The 26,842-nt window shown below is 38.2% G+C and overlaps 1 protein-coding gene across 1 annotated transcript in view; it reads left to right on the top strand.

Annotated features, from left to right (window-relative positions):
* KAT6B (lysine acetyltransferase 6B) overlaps nt 1-26,842 on the top strand; it is a 173,840-nt gene that overhangs the window by 67,093 nt on the left and 79,905 nt on the right. The window lies entirely within an intron of this gene.

Below are 26,842 nucleotides of genomic sequence, written 5' to 3'. Positions count from 1 at the left end.
CTACAACCACTAGGTACTGAATTCTGCCAACGACCTAAATGAGCTTGGAAGTAGATTTTTCCCAAGAACCTCCATATAAAAGCCCAGCCTGGCCAACACTTTCATTTTGGCTCTTCAAAACTTGAAACAGAGGACGCAGTCAAGCCTGCTTGGACTGCTGACCTGCAGAACTGTGAGCTAATAAATGGGTGTTTTTTTAGCCACTGTGTGTGGCAACAGAAAACTGATATAGTCCAGGATTTGGCTGATTCTTAGCTTGATCAAATTTTATCCTGGTTTTCTCTGGATTTCAAGGGCAGAGCTCCCTCAAACGGACAGTGTCACACTAGCTTAGCTAAAGAAACTTGATGTATGAAGTCAGGGGACCAGTATATTTATTTGTTTATTTGCCTGAGAAGTAATTATCCCAGGGACTGAGATCATCAGTTTGAATGGTCAGTGTAACATCTCCCTGAAGGCAGACCAAGGTAGAAAGCCAAGTTTATATTAGTGAGGCTGGCATCTTAACAAAGAAAGTTAGGTGATTACAGTTTTTCTGTCTCTGAACAGGAATGGCCTTCCCTATGTCCTCGACAGTGTTTAGACTGAGTCTCCAGATACACTGTATTAGTCTTCAATTGTGGTGTTAACAAATTACCATAATTTAACAGCTTAAAACAACACATTTATTATCTCAGTTACAGTGGGTCAGCAGGTTAGTCTGGGACTGCTGGATTAGTTGAGTCCCCTGCTCACGATCTCACCAGGCTGAAATCAAGATGTCGGCTGGGGCTGTGCTCTCATCTGAGGGTTGGGGTCCTCTTCCAAGCTCACTGGCTGTGGACAGAGTTCAGTTCCTTGTGATTGGACGACTGAGGCCTTCTGACCTTAGAGGCAGACCTGCTACTTGGCCCTCTGCACAATATAGCTTTTTGCTTCTTGAGAATCTCATACATTTTTCATCTTTCCAATCTCTGATCCTTTTCAAAGCCTCCATCTGATTAAGTCAGGTCCACCCTGAATGATCTCCCGTTTGATGGGTTCAAAATCAATGGATTTGGGAACTTCAGTAAAATGGTAACTTTGTCAGATAACCTAATCTTGGGAGTAAAGCCCCATTTCTAGGTCCTGCCACATTCTAGGGAAGAGAATTATACAGGAATTATATACTAGGGGTATCTTAGAATTCTGCCTACTGTGCTCACCTTAGTCCCTGCAGCCATTACTGACCTTGCTCTCTGACACCCTTCGTTAGCATTTGGAAGTCCAGGCTTGGAAGCTATTTTGCATCTCTATAGTGACTATAGTTCTACCCACATTTTAAGTATGTGTTGATTTTTAAAGTTTCACTTTTGAAGGCAATTTTATTTTTCTCATTTTCCCCCCTTTAGTAGTTGGGGGATGGGAATGTCTTCGCAGTGGTTCCCAAGGTCCTGACAGCACTGGCCTCTGTTTATAGTTTTATGGTCTAAAGATTTTAGATTATGAGAGAAATCCTACCCTTACTGAACTTTTGAAGATTGTAACAACATTCTACTTAATAGATGGAGAAAGTGAGGAGAGGAAATGAGTTGTTTGCACAGTTGAATTATTAACCGTAGAAGAAATGCACTTGTTTCTTACTTATTTATATCCCGCATTCTCTCAATATGACTTTCAGTAAAAAGCATAGCCTAAAATTAAAGCAATTAAGAAAAAAAATCTTCTATTATGAGGATTTTTGACAGTATATAGACATATATGTCCTTGCTCATTAAAATGAATGCGAAGGAGTCCAGACTGTTTTCATAAGGTAGATTTTACCTTTGCCCATTTCTTGTTCGAGATTGTTGCCTCAGGCCACAGTGGCCAAGGATGTGGCAGAGTTAACCTGCCCCGCTCTCTAGGGAAACTGTCAGGAAGGAGGCAATGAATTAATAAGTAAAAAGTGTTCTCTGAGCTATAGGCAGTCAGTTGTTGATTGACTGATGGAAGAGGTAGGAGGTAGGCTAATGGAGGATGACATTCAAACTCAGCTGTTGACTCTTTCAGTTGAGCTGAACTGGGGGTTTCTGCTGCCTTTTGCTCATTTTCCGCAAGTGGTCGTAGCTTGTAGATGAAGCACGCACACCTGGGAATCGGGCTGCCTGGGGTAAATCCTCATTCTCCCATTTACCTTAGTCTCCCGAGCCTCTCTTTTCCTTTCCTGTCTGTAAAAGGAGGGTTAAAAGAGAGTCTCTGTAAAACACTTAATATGGTGCTGAGCGCTAGTCCTAGTGGTGGACCGAGGAGAGGTGGCTGTGATGGGAGCCATCAGCCTCAGCGGGGAGGAGCTGGAATTGTTTAGAATTGCCAGTGCAAAGGGATAATAAAAAGCAGACTGACTTTTAGTCGGTTTATTACTGTTTTTAAATTCTCTGCAAACAAGGTACCCCCTTATTGCCTGCACCCTGGGTGGACCACTCCTTCCATCCCTTGAAATGCCACTGCCTTGCATGTAAGTGCTCAAAAACGTATGCTGTTTTTGCTCACGTTTGAGCTGAGGTATATGTTTTCATTGGAGAGGAAATACTAGGTGAACCTGGTCTAATAACATTTGTGATAAAGTATGTAGAAAAAGTGGTATAAGAAAAATAACAAGACATTTTTAGCATGGTTTGTAAAATGTAGCAAAATCTGACCTGAAAAATAGAAAAATGAAGCAACAATTGATTAAATTAAAAATGTTTTTGGCTTTTTTCTTTGTCTGGATCCTAAACATTGTGATATTTCAAACATGTACATGAATACATATGTGAACTATCTATCCCCTTCACTTACTTCAATCTTCTATCTTGTCTATTAACTACACTTGAAAGATTTTAGTGAACAAACTTACAGTGTAAACCTGAGCTGGGTAATCAAGATGATTCCCAGCCTTGGCCTCAGCCCACTTTCCCTGACTCATCACCTAGAACCTTCTGTTCCAGCTAAATTGATTGTCTCCAGCTCCTGCTGGGCTTCATCCCTGGAGTGCTCTCCACTCTGCCTTTCCAGACTGCCTACCCAAACCTACCTGGTCGAAGTTTTGCAGTTTTAAGTCCCTCTAGCTCACCAAAGCCTTTCATTCTAGACCCCTTGAGTACATTTTAGTGGAGCTAAGTCCTTCCTTTAAATGTACAGCACTTTCATGTAAGGCCCATACTGCCTCGTGTCTGCAGATGTTGGTTGAGATTTCACTGTGATCAAGACAGGGTGATCTCTAGATTCTGCAGAGAGAGGGTGGGCTGAAAGTGGCGGAAATGGTCTTTTTTTTTTTTTTTTTGCCTTCCTGAATTTCTCTTGTCCCATTCTCTTTTCAAAATACATTTCTTTCATATCTACTTGTCTTACAGACAGAATCAAACTCACTAAAATTTGCGTAGGCTAAGTGGGCAAGAACTTTCAGAATATTTTAGAAGGGAATCTTAGAAACCACTCACTGCAGAAATCTTTTGAGAGGGGGTTACCCTGTTTGGTTTGCACACCCCCAGTTCCCATTTTGGCTGCCCTGTTTTTCAGAGGTGCATCCTTTGTATTGAGCCTAAAACTTCTCTTCCTTCTGGTGTTCTCAGTTAAGTAACACCGAGTAAGTCAGTCTTTTCCAGTGCAAAACACTAATAGTTATTCATTTGAACCTTATAAAATTGCTACATTCGACAGTTTTTGACCTATAAAAATGGCAAGTTTACATGGGCCAACCTGATATATTCCTCTTGATTTTTCTCTGCTTTTCTAGTTTACATATTCTTTTAGTTTCAATAACCTTATTACATAAATCATTAATAAAAGTTGTTAGTTCCTTTTTTCTTTTTTCTTTAAAATATATTTTATTGATTTTTTACAGAGAGGAATAGAGAGTTAGAAACATTGATGAGAGAGAAACATGGATCAGCTGCCTCCTGCACAACCCTTACTGGGGATGTGCCCGCAACCAAGGTACATGCCCTTGACCGGAATCGAACCCGGGACCCTTCAGTCTGCAGGCCGACGCTCTATCCACTGAGCCAAACCGGTTTCGGCGTTAGTTCCTTTTTTCTTTTTATATACATTTTTTATTATGATATGTTTATCTTTACCTTGGTAGGCCCAAGGGACTTGGCCCACTGCAGCTCAAACTCTGCTGTGCCTCCGTTTCCCCAAATCAGCTGTGAATTCTTCCCCAACTTCTCTCCTGTTTGGACTCTGATTCACGGTTTCTTAATCACTGTATGGACAAGAATATGCACAATGAGGTTGTGTGTTGGGGGAGGAGGAAAATTGGGGGAGTAAATGATGGAGATATGAGAAATCTAAAAGTAGCAGAAGATGGTTGTCTTGCCCTTTTTAATGTAAATGTTTTCTGAAATCAGTTTTAGAGTTTATCCTCTTGATTATGCAGAAGGATTGTTCCCTGTCCATCTTTTTATTGGCTGGGTACCTGGCTGAAGTACTCAGATTTGGGAGCCTCACACCAGAATTGCATTCCCGTGTCTCTCCGGGATAATCCTGTCTCACCTCCTCTCATGTGCGATTGTGTGCTTCTTCTTTTTCTTGAAACATAAATGATGAGAGAGAATTATTGATTGGCTGCCTCCTGCACGCCCCACCCTGGGGATCGAGCCTACATCCCAGGCATGTGCCCTGACCGGAATCAAACTGTGACCTCCTGGTTCATAGGTTGACGCTGAACTACTGAGCCACGCCATCTGGGCGATGGTGTTCTCCTTTAGCTGTCTTGGTTTCTCTATGGATACTGGCCTTCTGGGTGAGAATGGGGTCCTATGGCCAGGGGTGCTTTTTTACTTAAGTTTAGACCCCAAGTTCTTGCATATTTCATGGAGTGCTCCATGCTCTTTACCTGTTCTTTGTTTTATAGGAAATTTTTGTGGAGCAGTTGTAGTATTTATAGGATGAGCAGAAGGCCTAGTTTTTAAGCCTCACCCCAAATTACTTATATCCCAAACTACTTGACTAAGTGTCCAACAACCTTATCAAGAAGAGAATGAGCTTAGTTTTTGAGGTGTAGTGCTTGGTGACTCCATCTTGGCTTCTAAAAATAATTCACTGTGGGTACTCAGAAATAATTTTTCATTTTTTTTTCTAAAGTTTTTGTGGAGGGTAAGTGCAGTTTTGTCTTGTCTATGATTTTCTGAATTTTCTTTCTTTACTTTTTTGTGTATGTGGCATTCAGACTTCTCAGCCACTCTCCCTGACTTTTCAAACTTAATGATCTGCAACCTCCCTGGAAAGTCCTATTGGGTTTAAGAGGAAGTTTGTGTAGGCCTGGAAACTTGAACTTGTAAAAGACAGATATCACCACTTACCTTTTATGGACAAAGGCAGGGAGTAAATACATATAAGTAGACACAGAAGCGATGTCCTCTCTTACCATTTCTCCTTGATCTTGGGCTTGAGTTGTTTATATTGTCTAGCCTACCAGTTGCCATTTGCAGGACCCCTTTTTATTTGACTCTTGTTGGAGGATCTTGTGTATTTTTCTTCATTCTTGAAATATATTTTTTAAAATAGATATTGAGATTGGGTACTTTATTTATCTTTCCTCTAAAATCTTTAAAGTGACTTTATTTTTCTTTGCTTTTTATGGGTAGTCTAGCAGAGTATGATATATATATATATATATATAGGATATTTGATAAACACTGCATTCTTCTGGGATTCTCTTGTAAGTGAGAGAATATATGTGTATGTGACTGTGTATTCATGTGAACATATTCTTAAATTGATTGAACATAATTTTTAACTGTATTCACTTATTTAGACTCTAGTCCACCTGCTGTTCCATGCCTTTTTTATAAAACCATATCATTGGTTTCTCTTGATACTATTCCTGTCTTCTCATTAGCTTTCCTTTAAAAAGATTGTGATACATTTTCTAGAATGACTGTGAATTATGTCCATAATCTGGGGAAAAACACATTGTTTTTAAAGCAGATTCTGTTTTCCAAAATTATATTTCCTTTTATATTACAAAGTGTTTCTAGACTGGTTTCTTTCTAAGCATATGTTCAGTGGCTATTGAGTTTGGCCTACAAATATCCTAATTTCTAGGCTCTTTGGGTGTGTTACTCAACTATGTTGCATACATGTGTCATAGTTAAAGGTTGAAGAGGTTAGGGTTGGAGGAGGAGTTCCAACTTCCAGTAGACTTTCTATTAAGTAGTCATACAGATATATAAATCCTATATTGTGAATCTCTTTATACAAAAAGTTCAGCCATGTGTCTTGTATTTAGCTCTCTGTGTGTATTGAAAGGTTATTTATTATGTGAGCATTTTGCTTTCTCCTATTTCTCTTGAACAGCAGTTATAATAGCTGTGAATGCAGTTTATAATATGGCCAGCCATATCCAATTGTTAGGTTTTCAAAATTCCAAGTACAAAGGAAGCTATGATATATTGTTCTGTATTTATACACACATCGGGACACGTTCCTTCATTTCTTATTCTGTGGTAGTGCCTAATTACAGTCAAGTTCATTAATGACCCATGTAATTTAGTGTTCTACCTAATATCCGTGTCTCTGTGATGGAGCAGAGTGATCTTGTCTCATTGGGCCAGCCTGGCAGGGCTCTACCATGGTTCCCCAACATCAGCCCCAGGGGAGCCAGCAGCTGGGGCCGCTGTCTGCTTATGACAGCGGAGTGTCCTTGTTGCTATTGATTGGGTTGTTCAGAGTCAAGTGGGAAAATATGGGTCTAACCATAAATGGTAGTTATATGATAATCCTGGAGATAAATAAGTGTCATGTGAAGTATTACTTGAATTTGGGGTGAAGAGAGGGAGATAGGCAAGTAGTTGGAGGGAGAGGTTTGGATTAATGAGCTGCTCAGTGTAGTTAGTTTGTATGTTAGGGAACTCTACAGATATTTTTTGTTAGGGAAATCTGAAGTTAAGCATCTCCCTGGTAAACTTTGAAATAGGCTTTTAAATATTCTCATAAATGTTAATTGCTTCTAGAATTCACAAGGATTGAATTACACTTGGATCTTGCTAAAGAAGCACATTACCTGACATTAGTCAAGCAACAGCTTGTATTTTAGAAATTAGCCCTTTGGAGAGAGAGTGCACAAAGCTGAAAGAAAACATGTACGCCCAAGGCCCACTAATAGATTTGCTTCCGCAGACATGAAGCAGCCTGAGCTGCAGGAATCACCCAGGGCTTCCCCAGCAGAGAGCTGCACCGGTGCCTGTATCTCCTGCTCATCCGGGTCTCTTGGCGGAGCAAGTACAGGCGGCCGGTCCTCAAGCCAAGCAAGAGCTTTAAGTGGTGTTTATTTAGCAAGTCTGTAGCATTTTATTCACATAGTGGATATCACTGTGCTTCCTCAAAGTATGATTAGTTAATCCAGAAATTAAGTCTTGTGACAGAAAACAGATGCTGTTCTCAACAACAAAAAAAGAGAAATAAAATTCAATCAGATTTATTATTTGAATGAATTCTTTTTAAATTGAAGAATTGTTATGTGGGTAGCTTTCAACATAATTTTCTCAATATTAAATGCTTAGAACTAATTTGAATTTAGTTAATTTCATATTTATGATGTTTAATTCTTGTTTACTGCAAAGGTTAAAGTAATTTATTTCTTCTGGAAATTTTTAGGATCATCTGAGTACGGGACTTAAGCCAGCTGCTTGAAAAAGTTGCCAATTTTGGCTAAAGAAATTTTTTTTTTTAATAAGGAACCGTCTTTTTAAATTCAACACTTTTAAAAGGTCTGCATAGTTAGTTAGGTTATGATTCCAGTGTACACACAGTGGAAATTGATTTTTTTTTTCTGTTGACACATTCTGTTTTGTTTTCAAAGTCTAGTTTATATAGTTCCCTTAAAAGTAAGAAAAACAGCCTTTAATAATACAGTTTTGCATTAAAATAATAGTAGTCACAATGGCAAACTATTGTTATATGTGATCTAAGGGAATAATTGTTTAAAGCATCCATGTAAGTCTCTGTATGTTTTAAGAATCATGCTATAGGCTGATAAGTGCATACTGTAGTCTAGCATTCTGAATTTTCCTCACTTCCTTGAATATGCCACGCTGCATGTACTTTCAGATCTTCCATCCCTTATGGTATATCACCTGCCTAAGGTCCAACTTTGCCCCTCCACTCCCTTTTTCTAGCTTACTGTCTCCCTCATCATTTAGAAGTCAGTGAATGGAAGGAGAATATGGGAGGCCTTCCCTGACTCGGCTCTGCGCTTGCATTGCCTCCTGTTTTCACTCACATAACATCATCACATTTATTGGTATTGTCTCAATGTAAAACCCCAATAAGGTGTCTTTCTGTGGGCATGACCAAAGTGCCTGACAGACATATTAAGCTGCAGTGAGTATCTGTAGAATGAGTGTTTCCTTGTACTCTTTCAGATAAAGAATTATCTAGTTATCTTTATCTTAAATTGAAACAATTCAATGTGCTGATGGATCAATTAAAATCCTCCTCTCCATTATGGCTGTGCGTTATCACTATTATTGATGTTCCAAAGATGATTTAAAATTCACTTATATTGCTTATAATGGTGGTATTTAAAATCTATAATTTTTTATACAGGTGTTGTCATTGTAGTGACTCTGCAAGACATCATAATGGCCAATGGTAACTTGTTTTGCAGATCACTTTTACACTTTTCACTTATATCTATAGTTTTGAATTTTTTATTTTATTATATATTTTATATGGTTTTATTGATTTCAGAGAGAGGAAGGGAGAGGGAAAGATAGAAACATCAATGATGAGACAGAGTCATTGATCGGCTGCCTTCTGCACGCCCCCTACTGGGGGTTGAGTCCGAAACCCTGTGACCTCCTGGTTCACGGGTTAGCATTCAACCTCTGAGCCATACCGGCTGAGCTGTAGTTCTAAATGCTTTATTGAATGGTGCTTTCTTTAAAAATTCATATTTTTTCTAAGTTAAACTGACCTCTCACATTTGTATTTTTACAATCTCAACAGTTTTATCAGGGACATATTTTTCTGTTCTATTCTCTAACATGTCACAGTGCTTTATATAGAGCTTGATTTCATGTTCAGTGATGTGTCAGAATGAAATACCTGCCCAGTAGCATATTGGATTTCATGTATTATGATTTACACATTCTTGTGTGTATCACCAAATTTCATATTATCCAGAGAATACTTACAGTGATGGCTCAGAGCCATGTGTCTTTATTGACTACGTTGGCCATAGGTGCATTTGCAGTTATATTAAATTTGCTTTGTACTCTTCACATAATTTATTTTCTTGGCTTTGTTTTTTAATTATACTTGATACATGTGTACATGAATTCATTCTTGGTAAAATTCAGATTCCTTTGTCTCATTATTTATTTCATTGTGTATCTGAGTACTTTATATAACACTGAACATTTCTTTGTGATGTTTCTACAATTTGATAAAATAATTCAATCCAAGCATGTTTTAAAAAAATTGTTTTGAAAATAGTAGCATTATATACTTTTTATTCAGCTTCTCCTAACATTAACCACTTAGATAACCATAGTACAGTAATTAGAAACTAGAAATTCATTGGTACAAATATTTATTAAACTATAGTCCTTACTTGAATTTTACCAGTTTTTCACCCACTGTATTTTTTTCTTTCCCAGGATACAATCCACGATCCCACATTGCCTTTAGTTGTTTCTTTTTTATTTCCTCCAGTCTGTTATACTTCCTCATTCTTTCTTTGTCTTTCATCATTTTAGCAAACAGGTTTGGATATTTACTATGTTCCAAACATCACTAAGATTGGTGCTTGAGGGTAGGGAGATGAAAGAGTGGAAGACATGGCCCTTAACTTCTAGCTCTAATGAGGTAGACAACATATATATAAGGAATGTTAACACCATGGTGATAAGTCCTTTTAATATCCGAGTAGAGAGGAGAGTGTTACTAACTCACTGGGTGACAGTGGTGAGGCAGCCTTCACAGAAGAAATGACATTTTATCTGGCTCTTAAAGAATGAGAGATTTCGTTTTTTGAGAACTGGGGTGGAAGAGCAGGACATTCAACAGAGACACCGGTATTTGGCATGAATGCATGAAAAACTGGTGACATTGTAGAGTGGCCAATCGCTTAATAGGAATGGAGAGCATAGTGAGAGATGAAACTAGAAATGTAGTTGGAAATCACATTTTCTCATTGCTTTTTATAAATACATCCTAAGTTTGTCCAGTTTCAAGTTAACCATACTTGTGAGCATTTAATTTGTAATAAGTGTTTCTAATTTTAGAGTGTACAACATTAAGATTTTATTGTCTTTTTGGAGAAACAAAGGGAATAATTATGTTCAACTGTTATAGTAGCATCTAATGGCTTTTTAATTCTGTTGCTAATAAGAAGAATATGAATTTATTTTATAATATCTATTGAGTACTTGTTATATGACAGACACTAAAAATTGAGGTACAAAGCAGCAAAGAAAACAGAAAAATTCCTGCTCTTATTCTAATACATTCTAGTAGTAAATATATAGTGTCCCCCCCCCCCCCAAAAAAAAAAAGTATACACACGCTTTGAATAATTATTAAGGCAGTGTTTATTAAAATACATTCAAAGGGAAGGTGAGGGTGTGGGTGGGAGGGGGTCAGCCAAAGAACCTGTATGCTTATATGCATGACCCACGGCCACAGGCGTGTGATGGAACTGGAGCCAGGGCAGGAGAGGGCTAGACGGGGTCAATGGGCAAAAAAAGGGACACATGTAATACTTTCAATAATACAGATTTAAAAAAATAAAATAAAATGCATTTTATTTTCAAAGTTGAGCTATCAGCTGTTCAAGTGTGTATACATTTTTGGGAAGACACCCTGTATTTGTGCTAATATATCTAGGTGCTCAGAGGATTAAAAAAAATGAATAAATATATGACCGGGTCTTGAAGGAGGAAAAGAATTTCATTGAGTACAAGTTTGCTTGCTAAAACTTATCTTTATTTCATATTCATGTTTGAGGATTATTTTTGCTAGATATAGAATTCTGGGTGGTTATTTTCTCTGAACACATTGAAGATATTTCATTGTCTTCTGATTTCATTTATCAGTCTAAGGCAACTGCCTCTGGCTGCTTTTTGAATTATTTTCTTTGGTTTTATTTTTGAAGTTTGCTATGTTATGTTTAAGTATGGATTATCTTTTTATTTATTCTGTGAGGGAACTGAGAATTGGTATCTTTCATTAGTTCAGGAAAATCCTGAGCCCTTATTTCTTCACCTATTGTTTCTGCTTTACCCTCTTCTCTCTTTTTGGGTTTCCACTTAAACATATGTTACAGTTTCTCACTGTTTGCTCTATGCCTCTTACCCTCTCTTCTGTACTCAGAATATTTTCTTCTCAGTTGTAGTTTACTAATTTTCTCTTCAGCTGTATCTAATCTGCCATTAAATTCATTCACTGAATTCCTAATTTCAGTTATTGAATTTTTATTTAGGTACTTTTCAAATTTGTCACATTTTAGTTGACAGTGTCTTGCCAGATCTGTAAGCTTGTTTTGTTTTTTTTTAAATCTCTGAATATAGTAAACATAATTTAAAAAAAAATCTGTGCCTATATTTTCTTTTTGTTGTTGTTTGTTTGTTAATCCTCACCTGAGGATATTTTTCCACTAATTTTTAGAGAGAGTGGAAAGGAGGGGGAGAGATAGGGAGAGAGAAACATTGATGTGAGAGAAACCATTAGTTGTTGTCTCCTGCACACACCCCAACCAGGGCTGGGGAGCCAGCCTGCAACTGAGGTACATGCCCTTGACCGGAATTGAACCCGGCATTCTTCAGTCTGCAGGCCGACACTCTATTCACTGAGCCAAACTGGCTAGGTTATCTTTACCTATATTTTCACTATCTGAAATTTCTTTTTGATTCTGTTGCTTGTTGTTTCTGCAACTTTTGACTCAATGTCTTTTCATGTGACTAATTATATGTTAGATATTGTGTGTTAGATATTGTGTTTGAAAAAATATTTATAGAAATAATTTAAGGTCTAGAATTTTCATGTGCTTCTGTCTTCTGCTTAGTTGAGTAGTGTAAAGCCTCTCCAAGCTGGTTCATAAATCAGGTATGAGATGGGCTGCAAGTCCATGTTACTTCCTACTTTATGTGAGGGCCAGTTTACAGTAGGAATTGGCTTACTAGAGGGCCCAATTTATTAGCTCCCAGGGACCACCAAAATCTCAGCTCATCTTCTCTTCCTGGGCTATTAAATAACCTCAGGACAGATGTGGCTCTGAGTGTTGGACTTATCTCTCAGGCATCTGTCTTCACCAGTCTACAACAGACAATTGAACCCTATTGCATTAGCTCTTTGGTGCTTGTATGGAGATAGGTTCATCGGTTGCAAACCGGTGGTCCGTGAGGTCCGGAAGGTTGGCGACCGCTGGTTTATATTGTCCAGCCTTTTATCTTGTTCCACCCCAAGGTGAGAGAACCCCATTCAAACTATCCACTAAGCCATAACTGTTTTGGCTCAGTGATTGGAGTGTCGGCCTGTGGACTGAAGGGTCCCAGGTTCGATTCCGGTCAGGGGCATGTACCTTGGTTGCAGGCACATCCCCAGTAGCGGGTGTGCAGGAGGCAGCTGATGGATGTTTCTCTCTCATCAATGTTTCTAATTCTTTATCCCTCTCCCTTCCCTCTGTAAAAAAATCAATAAAATATATATATATTTTAAAAAACACAAACTATCCACTAAAACTCTGGCATAAAGAGGTACCCAAGGAACTTTCCTTAATATTAATGTGTGTGTATTCTAAAAGGAAAGATTATTTGGATGTTTTAGAAATCCAAAATTTTGGTAATGAAAATATATAATGATTTGAGCTTGATTTGCTGTGTATTTATTTTTTTCCCATTATGCCTTAAGATTAAATGGCTTTCTAATGTAAATGGATTATTGTTATCTAAGTATTTTTATAGTGTAATTTTTTAAAGCCTTTAAAAAGCAGTTTTTAAAAGGAATTCCCAAGCACAAACTGCCACTTGCTCTTTTCTGTGCATCTATCAAGTATGTTCTCATCACTGAATACGAAAGGTATCACCTAGGTCCTGACAGTGGTCGGCAAACTCATTAGTCAATAGAGCCAAATATCAACAGTACAACGATTGAAATTTCTTTTGAGAGCCAAATTTTTTAAACTTAAACTTCTTCTAACGCCACTTCTTCAAAATAGACTCGCCCAGGCCGTGGTATTTTGTGGAAGAGCCACACTCAAGGGGCCAAAGAGCCGCATGTGGCTCGCAAGCCGCAGTTTGCCGACCACAGACCTAGGAAGTTGTAAATGTGCTTTTCTTCTTTTATCTTTCGTTAATGCACTGCCTGCCTGATATATTAAAAATGGACTTGCTTATTAAATTCTTGCTTTGCAAGGGGTAGGGGTAGGAGTCCTCCAAAGGACTGCAGGACCCTTATAATCCTCCTCACTATTGGTTCTTCTGTATTTTTGGCAATTCTCTAGTGGCTGCTTGAACTACTAGTTGTCAGACTGACCTGATTTGTTTCACTCGTAAACAAAATGGCCTAAGCCACTGTTGATTTTTGTGGCGGCTCAGTTGCTTGGAGCAAGGTGCTAATGAGACACGGGTCATAGGTCCAGCTCTGAGTGGTTGGTAAGCTTTGCTCTGGCCCATGGCCCCGGACCCTGACTCCCCCTTGCCAGCTGTCATGCACATTTATGCCATGGCTCATTGTGGGGACAGAGCAGGGGGTGTAGATAAGACAAGGCAAATCTATCATCTCTGCCAGAGAAGACAATTCCTACTGATAGGTCAGTAACCTTTGCGTTAGAAGAACAGCACATTAGTATTAGCTTGTGTCCATCTGAGTCTTTAAAAACAACAAACTAACAACCTCCTACAGTTAGTTTAGAATACTGCTCACATTTTAAAACATGTTTGAATATAAGGATGGCCTTTTAGTTTGTAAAAGATCATTATTCTTAGAGATTCTTAAATCATTCTCTAAAATAGAAAAGTAAGCTTTAGAGGTCAGATTTGATAAATAGAAATAAACTGCAAAATTGCTATTATGAAGAAATCTATCATGTTTAGGAAATGTTTCCCAGGCCCCTTCACCCCAGCCAACCCCCTCTTAAAAGAAAGGAAAGAATAAAAGGGAGGGAAGGTGGAAAGAAGATATAGATATAGATATAGATATAGATATAGATATAGATATAGATACAGACACAGATGGAATGGTGCTCAAAAAAAGAACTTTTCTAGAACACACGTTTGCTTTTTACTGTAGCATTTTAGCTGATAATGTCTTGCAAAAGAACCCAAAGAGAATTGAACAGGTTTTTCCTTTAAAAGCTTAGTTTTGGTGGTCTAATGGGAGATATCTGTAATACTATCAACAATAAAAACATATTAAAAAATTAATCTGACCAAGAATTTAGACATTTCTTATCAAACATTTTGAGTTCATAGGGGATCTGATTCAACTGTGACTTGAATTCCTAACTTACATGGTGTAAAGCAAAGGGTGTGTGTGTGTGTGTGTGTGTGTGTGTGTGTGTGTGTGTGTGTGTGTGTTTCTTTGCAGGCCCCATGGTAAACTTTTTGGTTTATATCAATCGGTAAATCCTTGGGGAGGGTATTATACCACTGGTGGTAGATTATGCGCAAACATTTCATTTCTATAGTCATGCTTGTGTTTTAATACTTATTAGGGAGAAATGACCACTTCTAACCTTTCATTTCATGGCTATTAGTGCTTAAGATGAATTTTTTAAAAGAACAAATGTGAGCCAAGTTAAAAATTACTTAAGAAATAATAGCACAGATTAAGCAGAATTGCTGAGGAGGGTCTGAGAATGATTGAAGATTGGGAAACACTGTCTTAATTGTACAGTGTGGCAGGAGAAGCTGCAGGCCTTCGGAAGCAGGCAGAGATTATTGGAAAGATTTAGCTAGAAGTCAAGCTGGCTTCGTAAGTTCCTGTTTATTTATGGGTGCGGGCTCAGGTAGGATAATAAGAGTTATGTTTAAAACAGATCTTTGAAATATAAACTCAATACAATTTTACTGATGGTCATGGGCAAATAATTCTATTGTTAGCAATATAGTATGGAGAAAGAGAGGAAGATGTGGAAAGGAGAAGTGTGGCATTCATTCATTTATTTATTCATTAATTCAATCTATTTCCTGATCACCTGCTGTATGTCAGGCACTGTTGTAGGCATGGGAGATACAGCAGGGAACAAAACAGTCACGTCTCTGCTCTTATGAAATCAATTTACATTTTATTGGGAGGAGACAGATAATAAACAAGTGAATATATAGCATGTCTGCTGGTGATAAATTCTGGAAGGTAAAGCAGAGTGAGGGAGTGACAGGGTTGGGGAAGCAAGATTGCGTTAGGAAAGGCCTCCTTGAGAAAGTGACATTTGATCCTGAAGGAAGTGAGGGAACATGCCAGGCATGGGGAAGGAGTGTTCTAGATGGAGAGAAGTGTAAGTACAAAGACCTGATGGGTGAGAGTGTGCTCTGACATGGTTGAGAAGCAGGAGGCCAGTGTGGCCGGAGTGGAGTGAGAGGGAAGAGTACAAGAGGCGAGGGCAGAGATGGGAAGGAAGGGCCTCAGGAGCCAGTGTAAGGTCTCTGGCTTTGCTGGGAATAAGATGAGAAGTCTTAGGAAGGTTCTGAGTAGATGAGGGACGTGAGCTGACTGGCTTAGGTTTCAACAAGATGTTCTGGCTGCCCTGTTGAAAATAAACGGTAGGGCGGCACCAAGGAGGCCAACAAGGAGGGTGGTGCTATAAATCAAGCAAGAGATGTGATGACTTAGTGCGACAAGTGGACAGAGTCTGGATATATTTTGAGGTAGAGCCAACAGAACTTAGAGATAGACTTTGATGTTCAGTGTTAGAAAAAAAAAGACTTTTAAGGTTATTGGCCTGAGTAACTGGAAGGATGAAATTATTCTTTACTGAGATGAACAGAGAGAGTAATAGGAGAGTAAGGGGAAAGATGGCTTGGTAGGAGGTGAACTGTAGCTTATATTTCAAATAGCCCAGTCCCCTGCTCCAGTGCACACAAAGGAGCTGTACTTGCTTTTATTCTGAATTTGTTACTGTAGATTTCCTGGAATACTTCTTTTAAAACTATAAAGTAGTCATAATATAGCCCATTTTGCTCAGGTTTTTCTTTTTTAAACTTCCTTTATAAGCTTGGCTTCCAAATAGCAATGTATTGTGCCGGTTTCGTGACTAATTCGGATTATAGGTTAATAATAAGACATTCTTATAAATATCAATAGGAGCGGTGAAAGCTTGTATTAGGCAAAGAGTCAAAGAATAGGAATGACTAAAAAACCTATTCTAAGCCAAGGGAATATTAAAGAGTTTTAATTTTGAAAGGAAGGGACATTACCCTTGGAAATAACTTTCTTAATTGGATATTTCCTACATAAATCTCATGATTGGTTTTTAAAAATGAAAAGGTATCATTACTATCAAAATATTACTTCTTAACCATGAAATTGACTTTTAAAAATCAGAAATTCTATGACTTGCTTCCTACTGTGTTGATTCATTCCTCCTTTTGCCAAAGAAATAGAAAGTTGGATTTTGTGCCTTCCAGCATAGGGAACTCTCTTGTATTTCTTCATCAGCCAATTAAGTGCTTCCTACTGCTCCGTGATGAAATCAGATGATGGAATCTGCCAGTTTGCTGTATTAAATTATTATTTTTTTCAACTTGTTTTAATTGAGCCTTTGGGGCATCAACTATTTCTAAACATCTGAAAGTTAAAGGTCTAATGTTGGAATTTGTGGAATGCTAGAGGATATCTTGTAGCCTCTGTATTCCAATCAAAATGTAAAATCTCTTTATTATGGGAGAATCATCCCACACTTCCTTTCTCCCTTAGCATCCCCTCTCTTTCCATCCATGAAACTTTCAATGAAGAGGATTTCCTAAGAAGGTCCAGGATTAGTCTTATCCTAGTCTTCCTTTATAATAATACTAGAGGCCTGGTGCACGAATTCGTGCACCGGTGGGGTCCCTCAGCCTGGCCTGCGGGGAGCAGGCCAAAACTGGCTCTCCGACATTCCCTGAGGGGTCCCAGATTGTGAGAGGGCACAGGCCAGGCCGAGGGACCCCACTGGTGCACGGTTGGGGCTAGGGAGGGACCACAGGAAGGCTCCAGGGAATGTCTAGCCCATCTTGCCCAGTCCCGATCAGCCAGACCCCAGCAGCAAACTAACTTACCAGTTGGAGTGTCTGCTCCCTGGTAGTCAGTGCATGTCGTAGCAACTGGTCCAACGGTCGAATGGTTGGACACTTAGCATATTAGGCTTTTATTATATAGGATTATATAGGTTTTTGGGTTTTTTTTTGTAATCCTTACAAAGTCACTAGTAATCACAGTGATTGGCAAAGAATAAAGCATTTTGTGAAAACTTATTTTGAAATTGAGTCAGTTTTATTGCTTAAATTTCCTGTGCAGAATAACATAGGTTCTCTTGGATGAGTATTTGTTATAAAAATAATTAGTAAGGGGTAGAAACTGTCTATATAACAAGATGTGTAAGAATATATCTGAACTGGATTATTTGCTCCTTTGTACTTTCATAGATCTTTAACAATAACTCTTATAACACTCATTATGTGGTATTATTATATTTTAGGTGTCATTTTATTCTGTAGAGTGGGAACTTTTTTGTAACACAGCGCCTGATATAGTACATTTATGTAGTCATTGAAAGAATGTTTTGAGTGTTCATTTGTGCTGGACACAGACACGGTGTGGGCGCAGGAGATAGAACAGTAAGCAGAACAGATGCAGCTCTTATCACATGGTCCTTATAGCTCCAGGTAGGGTGGCGGGCAGGGGAGCCAAGAAACCAATAATCACACAGATAACCATGCAATTACAATGGCCATGGGTACAGGACACAGTGAGTAACTGGGTATCTAATATGCATGTTAATATGTATTTTGTGAACACTCAATCAATAATTATTAAATTTGATTTTGAAATTGCATAGGCATGTGATGTTTTAGACTAGTCAGACATGAAATGTTTTTTAAATTATTGTATCAATATTGCCTATAGAGATCATATTGACTACTTGTTTTATGTATATGTTTTTAATAACCTGGCCCAGGTCCTTTCTTGGGTCCAAGTCTCCATACATGTTGCACTTTTTCTAGTTCTCCACCTAGCAACACCCACTCACTCTTCAAGACCCAGCTGAAATGCCACCTTGTTCCTTCCATGTCATCTCACAGAGCTTGGCCCACCACTTTGCATGGAGACATCAGGCAGAAGTTTGTTTAGTGAACAAATGAATGTATCTGTGTGTGACCTTCCTCAGTGCACACTGGAGAGACCTCTGGTGTGGCTTTCCTAGGAAGGAGTGACCTTGTCAAGTCAGTTCTAGGTCTCATTCCTTCATTTTGGGATATTTATTCTTCCTCTTCTCATATAGGATTGTAAGGAACAGATGTTAAACTGAAGTAAGAGTTAAGCATATTCAATAAATGTAAGGCAGTGGAATCATCGTAATTATTATGACTCTACTATTGTTCCTTGGAATACACAGTCCAGAAGTACAATCACAAAATCTGACTGGAGGATGCTACTGTTCCTAGATTTGACCTAGATGGTGATGTAATGAGCGGTTCCCTACCAATTAGTATGATGGCCCAGTACAGGTGCTTGACAAGGCCCCTTTCAGGCTTCTGTATATCACTTCTCCCCCACACTCCACAAGTCCAGGCTGCTAATGATTAATAGTCACATCTGTCTACAGGAATGGACTGCCTGGAGCAGATCCCTAGAAGTGAGACCTCACTGTTCCTGGGGGTCTAAAGAAAACCTCTCAGGAGAGCCCGAATGATTCAGGAAATCTAACTGGGGAGCCAGGGGTTCAGCAGGAGGCACCTCTCCTTGGCTGACTGCAGCCTGCTGTAGTAAAAACTATTTGGGAGGCCTCTGATAGATTTGTTGGGGAAATTGAAAATCTCCTTTGTATGAAACAGACGAATTAAAGTTCTGATTCAGAATCTCTGATGGGACTGGGGAAGGGGGAAGTCTCAGGGAGCTCTGGATTCATTCAGTAGCCCAGCTCACTAGCCTCAAATCTCTCACCCTTCCTCGGGTGTCTTTCTCCTGACTTGGAGTGGGTGCTATTTTCCTACCCACTTGCCTTTGTTGATGTCCTTTGCCATTTATAAGCATCCAGCACCACTGCAGTGCTGTCACACAACTGTCAGCTTCCACAGTGATCTTTGCCCTCGGACGCTATGCTGTCCAGCCTAGGAAGTATGCAGACCGTGTGCTGCTTCCCTCCCCCAAGTTTAGGACAGCTAAGAGGAGACCCTTTTAGCTGTCGTAAACTTGGGGGAGGATGCCACAGGCTTATGCAAGCTAACTCAGGTCATGAGTCAGACACCTGAACGTATCAACAAAGAGTGCTCTAGGAAAAAGGAATGGTCTACCTGGCATTTTATTATTTGGAAATTTCTTTTAATTGGCAGTTCTCTTTTTCATCAAGTGTAAGGATGTACAGTGCAAAATTCAAGGAAAAGAAAATTGTTTTTTGTATAGCTGTAGTATCAGATTTTTTACTCTGCTCACAATTTGTGAAATTGTTAATCCTGTCCTATGAACAAGGATATTTGAATAAAGCAAGTATTGGTTGTGCCAGATGCAAGGGTTTACTTTCTTTCTCTGGTTAAATGATCACTTTACTTGATAGGTAAGTAATTTTTTGAAGGTCTCTCAAAGCCCATTGGTACATTAGACCCTAAAGAGGGTATAAAAAACTATAAGAACTTCTCTCAAGAAACTAGTGGTGTGATTGAATGGTTAAGACTTATGCACGTGAAACAGAGAATGCTAGATATTTTGAGTAGTAAACAAGTATAATAATATGATTTCAGTTTTAAGTGCTATGCATGTAGGGAGGTAGATAGGTGAAAATAAATATTACTTAGTAAAATCCACTATTACAGAAGAAATATGTTTGCAATATTTTCTATTCTGTCAAGAGGAACAACTTGAATCACTGATTTAATCGCTGGGGGAGAGCCTGTATTTATCTTATATTTTTAAATTCTTAGTTCATTTATGTCACCTTTTTGGAGAAAGAAAACATAGTTGTTAAATTTTTAAAGGTTTCATAGCTCTTTTCTTGAAAAATTAAGACATCAAGTCAACAAGTATTTATTGAGCACACTGACCTGGGGCCAGTGCATGCACATTTTTTCGTTTTTAGACAACAGTAAAGTAACCCTGGAATAATGCCTCTTAAGATGACTTTGATAAGTACAAGATGGTGAGCTGAGCTTTTAGCCAAAAACCTTTTTCCCCCTCGCTGAATATTTTTCTCCTTTGTTGTGTAGAGTTTAGAGTTAGAAATGTTCAGACGGTCCAAGCTGCATTTTCATCACTGTCAGGATTTGTTTAGTGATTTATAATTAATTGCATAAAAATTTGCAAAGATTTGGGGCTATATAATGGGTAATGCTACATAGTATAAGGTAGTGGTTGTTTGGGCCTCATCTCTTACATCTGATTTGTCTTTCACGATTTTATTCCTGTATCTCTATCACGCAGAGATTCTTTCCTCTTAATGGACTTTGAAAGTAATCATTTATCTTGAATGAAATTGGTTTCTTCTACCTATTGCTGGGGAATTTAGTTTTCTAACCAGAATGTCGGATCTATTTTATGTGCCTGCCAAAAAAATCCCCAAATGCTGGCCGCCTGAGTTCTGGCTAATGTTTCCAGGCGCTCTGTTTTGAAAACATTCCGTTTCTACCCTGTGTTACAGATGCTCTTGCATACAATGAAATCCTGTGATAAATATTTTTCAGTGAACATAAAGTATGTGAAAAATAAACGAATGGCAGTGTTATCATTAGTCATACATTGACTGAGCGCCACCAGTGTATTCATCATGTACGGGACATAGTCCAACACACAGTCCCTATTTAGTGGTTTTATAGCCTAATTATTTGTGAAATGGTCATGTCAAAAAAAAACCAAGGAGACATCAGTTGTGCAAATTGTTTGCAATTATGATTAATAACCTGCTCTGGGTAATTAATGGGAAGATACAGGTAGCTTCTACTGGACTGCTAGTTTCAGATATTTAAACAGTAAATGTGTATTCAAAATAGTTCACAGTAAATAAAATAATGCTTATTAATGCACTCTAGTTTCCGTTCTTACCTATGTTTTAACCCAGTAGAGAAAAAAGTGAGCATAAATAAGTTGTATTTACCATTTTTATACCATTATTTAGGTCTAAGATTGGTCAGTAATGATTTATTTAGAAAATGATTGAAGTTTTGTGGGCAAAGTAACAAATTTTACATTTACCTTTTATTTTGACTCATAGACTTAACTAAAATGAAACATAGTAAATCTAGATATTAAAATTTATGTATTTGAATATGGATTTTCCACCTGTATACCGGTGTAGTTTTTGGTCCTTTTGTTCAAGAATGATTAAGTCCACATGACTTTATTATAGTAAAAGCTTTTTTATTTGATGTGATAAGAATTGATTAATTTTTAAGTTGGTTAAAAGTAAAGAATAAAAATGACATAAATTTTTAAAAAATATTTTAACTTATAAGTTATATAACATGTATATACATGCCAGTTGTTTGTTGCAAGCTCTATGATTTTTATTTATTTTTTTTAGCATGGATTGGAGTTTCTCATCATTTTTCTTAACAATTTTCAGTCTCAGTTTCTTAAAGATACTTGTGAAACATTTGGAATGCAGGATTTTTCTAGGTTGTAATTTCTCCAAATCTTGTATAGTTGTGTGTTTTTTTACTATTAGTCAAGTCTGTCTAAAAGCATCTGACTAAGTGTCCATAGAGACTACAACTCTTTTTGTACACATTTTATTGGATGTTGGATAACAGTACAGTATTTAATTAAGGTACTTAATTATAGTAACAGGCATAACTGACATAAACAGATTTGAAAACAAACACAATTAAGCACAGAACTCAACAGGTGGAAGCAGGAGTTCCCTGGGCGTCCTAGGCAATAGCTTATTAGCTACTAGTGGTGAGCATTGTGTAGGGAAATAAAGAGCTCTGGACTGGTGAGGGTGTTTGTTGTATGCTGGTCAGCTAGGGGAGCCTTGTTCTTTTTTTAATTTGAGGTTCTTGCCAAGTTGGCTCTCCATCTAAAGGACCTTCTTTCTTTTCCGGTTCCTGCAGGAATCCTTGCTTGAGTCCATATATTTTAATGGTCATAGTCACCACCCCACCCCTTTCCCTTCATGCCTATTGCCCTTAACCTCTGTTGTTTGTTTCTAATTGAAATCTCACTCATCTTTCATTTTGAAAGTTGCATCAAAATTTACTTTATTATGGCAGCCATATGGATTGACTCCCAACTTTTATACTTCAAGTCATACTTTATGTTCTAATTATACAGCTTCAAGGAAATAAAACTTCAAAAACCCAAATTTTAGTATCTAATATAGCATCCCTGCATATAAGTGCTCAAATATGTTTTAGCTATATGAAATCATAAAAGAAAATAAGACAATTCTTGTCTTCCCATTTTTATTGAAATATAATTGACATTTGACAAATCTTGAGTTGTTTAATTTTCAGAACTGTTCACAATATCCTTCTTTTAAAAGGGGTAGAGGAACTGGTATTTTAGAATGTGAGTTGCCAACTTTTCACAGAATATACTGTTGAAGAAAGCAAGAAACACAAATGCTTATGGGATTCATTATGTTGTCTGAAAATATATTCTTGAATTGTAAGTGTAAGCTCTCTCCTCATGTAATTTGTAAACTCTTAAAGGCATGGGTCATATGATCTCATTCTTTGAGTCTTCCATGGCGTAGTGGATAGTGAGTCTGTACTCTTTACAGTTGAAATAAATAGTAGTTGCTCAAAGAAATATTGATTGGCCAAAATACATCAAATACAACAATAACTCAGAGCTGCTAACCTCTTTTTTTAAAAAGAAAATATTTTATTGATTTCAGAGAGGAAGGGAGAGGGAGAGAGAGATAGAAACATCGATGATGAGAATCATTGATCAGCTGCCTCCTGCACGCCCCACACTGGGGATGAGTCTGTAACCCGGGCATGTGCCCTGACCTGGAATCGAACCGTGATCTCCTAGTTCTCATGGGTCATCGCTCAACCACTGAGCCATGCCGGCTGGCTGCTAACTTCTTTTAGCTGTTACTACATGTTATATATATTGTCTCAAACGTTTTAGGTATGTGATCTCATGTAATTTGCACAACTATTATTATTCCAATTTTACAGCTATAGAAACTAAACGAGGAGTCAAAGCGTGACTAAGGCTACACAACTAGAAAATGGTAAAGCTAGGAACCAGACCCAGGAAGTCAGATTCCAGATTCTGTCCCTTAATTTCTTTATTACTGCAGTTGGGTCAACAACCTTTTGGCAACTTTCTGTAACAAGTTCTGGAAACTTAGATGAAATATGAATTTTCTCTTCACCAAACTAAAAGGAAAACTAAAAAATAATCAGGAGACCAGCATGGTATTGTCTGCTATTCAATGAGAAGAATACCTCCTTATGCTGTGAACCCTGCATTTTATGCAGGTAACACCTGAATGCGAATGGTACATTTATCAGGCTCTCACATCACATTGCTGGGCGACATCAGGGAGCTCTTTTTTTCCGGATGGCTGTCCATCTGTTCTCCTCCAGGAACTCCTGGATCTGTGCCACTGCCACTTGGCTGCTGGCTTCGAGAGAGCCCAAATCATGAGCTGCTCACACCAGGGAGAACAAACAGGCTCTTCTCCTTAAAGTGTCTGTAATTATATGACCATAATTAGAAATAAAACCTTCTTTATATAACTTGCCGCTCACGAGGAAAGACTTTCTGCTTACACACCATTTTCCCCACTATTGTTTCACATGTTGATCGGAAACCGCTTACTTGGAGTAACAATGGACCATTGAATCCAGTGGAGAGATCCAGAGTCCCACACCCCCTAGTTTTGCTTTTGGGCCTTGGACTTAACCCCTGCCCTTTCTCAGCTTTTGGGTCGTGTATGATATGGCTAAAACAACAATATAGGAAGTGTTGTGTATGACAACCTTAATTCCTGCTATTAGTACCTGGGAAAAAAAAGATAACCTAGAAATAAATAACTTGTGCATAGAGACACTGGTTTGGGTGCTTGTGGTTAGGGTTTGAGTTTGTTGTCCTCATGAATAACATTGTTTGGGTGGTTCTACAATGTCCAAAGAGTTGTAGGTCACTGTTGATTTTTGCCTGATGGTTTGAGATTGAGTAGATAGTGATTAATTCATGAGCGCCAACTGCAAGGTAGATGTTCATTATTGACGAGACACATTCCCCTGGTTGTACACTATTAAAAAGGACTCAGTTGTGAAATGCTCCTAAAGCTAAATCAATAAAGAAGCTGCTAAAGTTGTTTCCCCCCCCATAAACGTCTGTTTTTATCCCTTTAACTAAATGAGAAGGACTGTTAATAATTTCTGTGATCTGGATTGTTAAGAAAACTAGCTGTATCTTTGGAACAGTATGCTCATATGTTAACCATTCCAGGTGAGTATACATTATTCATTGTACCCTTTAGCTGATTCATATGTACATCTTGGCTTAATGGAGGAGAGTAAGTTTTCTTTCAATAAGTATCATCTTTATTTTGGTGATGTAGGTAGAGAACTTTGCTTAGAACATGCCCAAATACTGATAAAAATTGCACGGGTTTTGAGATATAGTTCCATACAATATAAGAGTTTTAAAAATGGCTACAATTTCTGTTATGATCATGGCCAGTAATTGCTAAGCAATTAGCTGTACTGGCAGAGTCACTAGGAAGTTTTCTGCCTTGGTTATTTTTTCTGAAGATTTTATTGAATTTAGAGCAATTTCTGGCTTTTCCCCCTCAACATACAGACTTGTCCAGAATAACATTAGCCTTTATGAAATCTACTAAACTCAGTAGCTTCTGGGCCTGTTAGTTTCCTCTCCTTGCCTTCTCTTCCAAGGTCCGAATGGGCTGTGGCCTCCTGCTGTGTGGACTTCCTGACCATGCCACCCGCTTCCGTAAATCTTTACAGTGCTTTCTCATTTCCTTTTGCATCTACTCTAGCTGTTCACCCCATACATCAAAGCCAGTCACCAGCAGGCTCTGGATTATCTCATTTCCCTCATCTGCTGTTTAGGTTCTCTCTCTCTCTCTCTCTCTCTCTCTCTCTCTCTCTCTCTCTCTCTCCTCTCTCTCTCTCTCTCTCTCTCTCTCTCTCTCTCTCTCTCTCTCTCTCCTCTTTCTCTCTCCAGTTGTTTTAAGTTCCTCTAAGTAGCACCTTCCTTTTGAGCCATTTCCCAAGCACTATCATTTTCTTAGGCTCTCTTCTCAACAAACTGTCCTTTTTTTCTTCTGTTCCAAATCCCTTCTGAAAGCCCATCTTCTGTGAAAGTCATTTTGAATTAAGCAGAGACTTGCTGATGGTCTTCTCTTCATGTACTCTGACATAATAGACCTCCCATGGCTTCTCCCTCTAATATCCCCCCCCTGTTATAAACTCACCACTTCCCACTTCCAAAATGACCCTTGCCCTCAACTTACGTGTAATAAGAGTATACCCCATTCCTGTTCTGGTTACTGTCCCTAATTTAGAGACCCACACGGGGGTAAAGAAAGCAGGTTCTGAGGTCAGTCTTTCAACTTGGAATCTGAGTTCTGCCACTTGCAGCTATGCTCCTGTGGGCCCATTATGTAACCTGTGTCACAGTTTCCTCTCTCATGAGACTCGGACAATAATAACACCTACCTGAGATTGTCAAAATAATTCAAGCACTTCATACAGTACCTGGCACATAGTAAGCATGCAATAAATATTAGCTGTTATTATGGGGAGAGAGAATGAAATTCAAACTCATATTTTTATACACACACACACACACACACATATAGATATATACACACATGAACACTCACATCTGTATACACATAGTTTGGAAAAACATTCATAAGTGTGATATAATTTCTTTTTTAGAAAATGAAAAAAAATGTATATTATTAAATGCAAAACAGTAAAGTTGAACAAAATCCTGACTATTGAGGCAAGGGTTTAAACAAAGCTGGGAAGCAGTCTACCAGTTGTTTCTACATACTTACTAAAGATCTGGCACTAGTGGTTTGGGCTTCGTTTAAAAGCACCAAAGCCCCATATTAAGTACAGATACTAGCATGCTCTGGGATGATAATGATTAGGGCATCCAATTTTTCCTAGGAAAGTTTCAAAAACAAGCAGTAGTCCATCCAATTTTAAGTAAATGAAAGAGAAATTTTTTCAAAAGGGTAGTGTGAAGAATGACTGTAGAAGGGAGACTACCCAGATAAATCTGTCATGAGTGTCTGCATACCCCCTTTAAAGTCTGATCTATCATCAGTGCAGTATGAGGATAATTAATTGCTTTTGTTTTTCTACTGTTTTTGTGTTGTTTTTTTTTTGCTTGCAAATATTTTGCTTGTTAAGGAATTTTATAAACATGCTGAAGGTAATCCTGGGCTGATGGGTTTATTTTATAAATAGAATATTTACCAGGCTTATGTTGATTATTTATGTTTAAAAATGTTGACTGTAGATATTGGTGGATTTTTTCAAATTAATCACTTATTCCTGATTTCCCAGGGATGTGTCAGAGAAACATTTATTTACAAAATAGAAATAATTTTAGGTAGGAAAATGAAATTATTTACAAATAATAATAAGCGACTTAATATACCAATCGTTTTTGTGTGTGTGATATTGGAGGACCCAGAAGTATGCAGTGTGCATGTGATTTTATTACTTACTAGAGGCCTGTTGCATGAAATTCATGCACTCGGGGGCTGGGGTGTCCCTCAGCCCGG

This window comes from Eptesicus fuscus, chromosome 17 (assembly GCF_027574615.1).
Source record: "Eptesicus fuscus isolate TK198812 chromosome 17, DD_ASM_mEF_20220401, whole genome shotgun sequence".
Lineage (NCBI taxonomy): Eukaryota > Metazoa > Chordata > Mammalia > Chiroptera > Vespertilionidae > Eptesicus > Eptesicus fuscus.
Note: the sequence above shows the minus strand (reverse complement) of the source record. Positions and strands in the feature narration are given on the sequence as shown.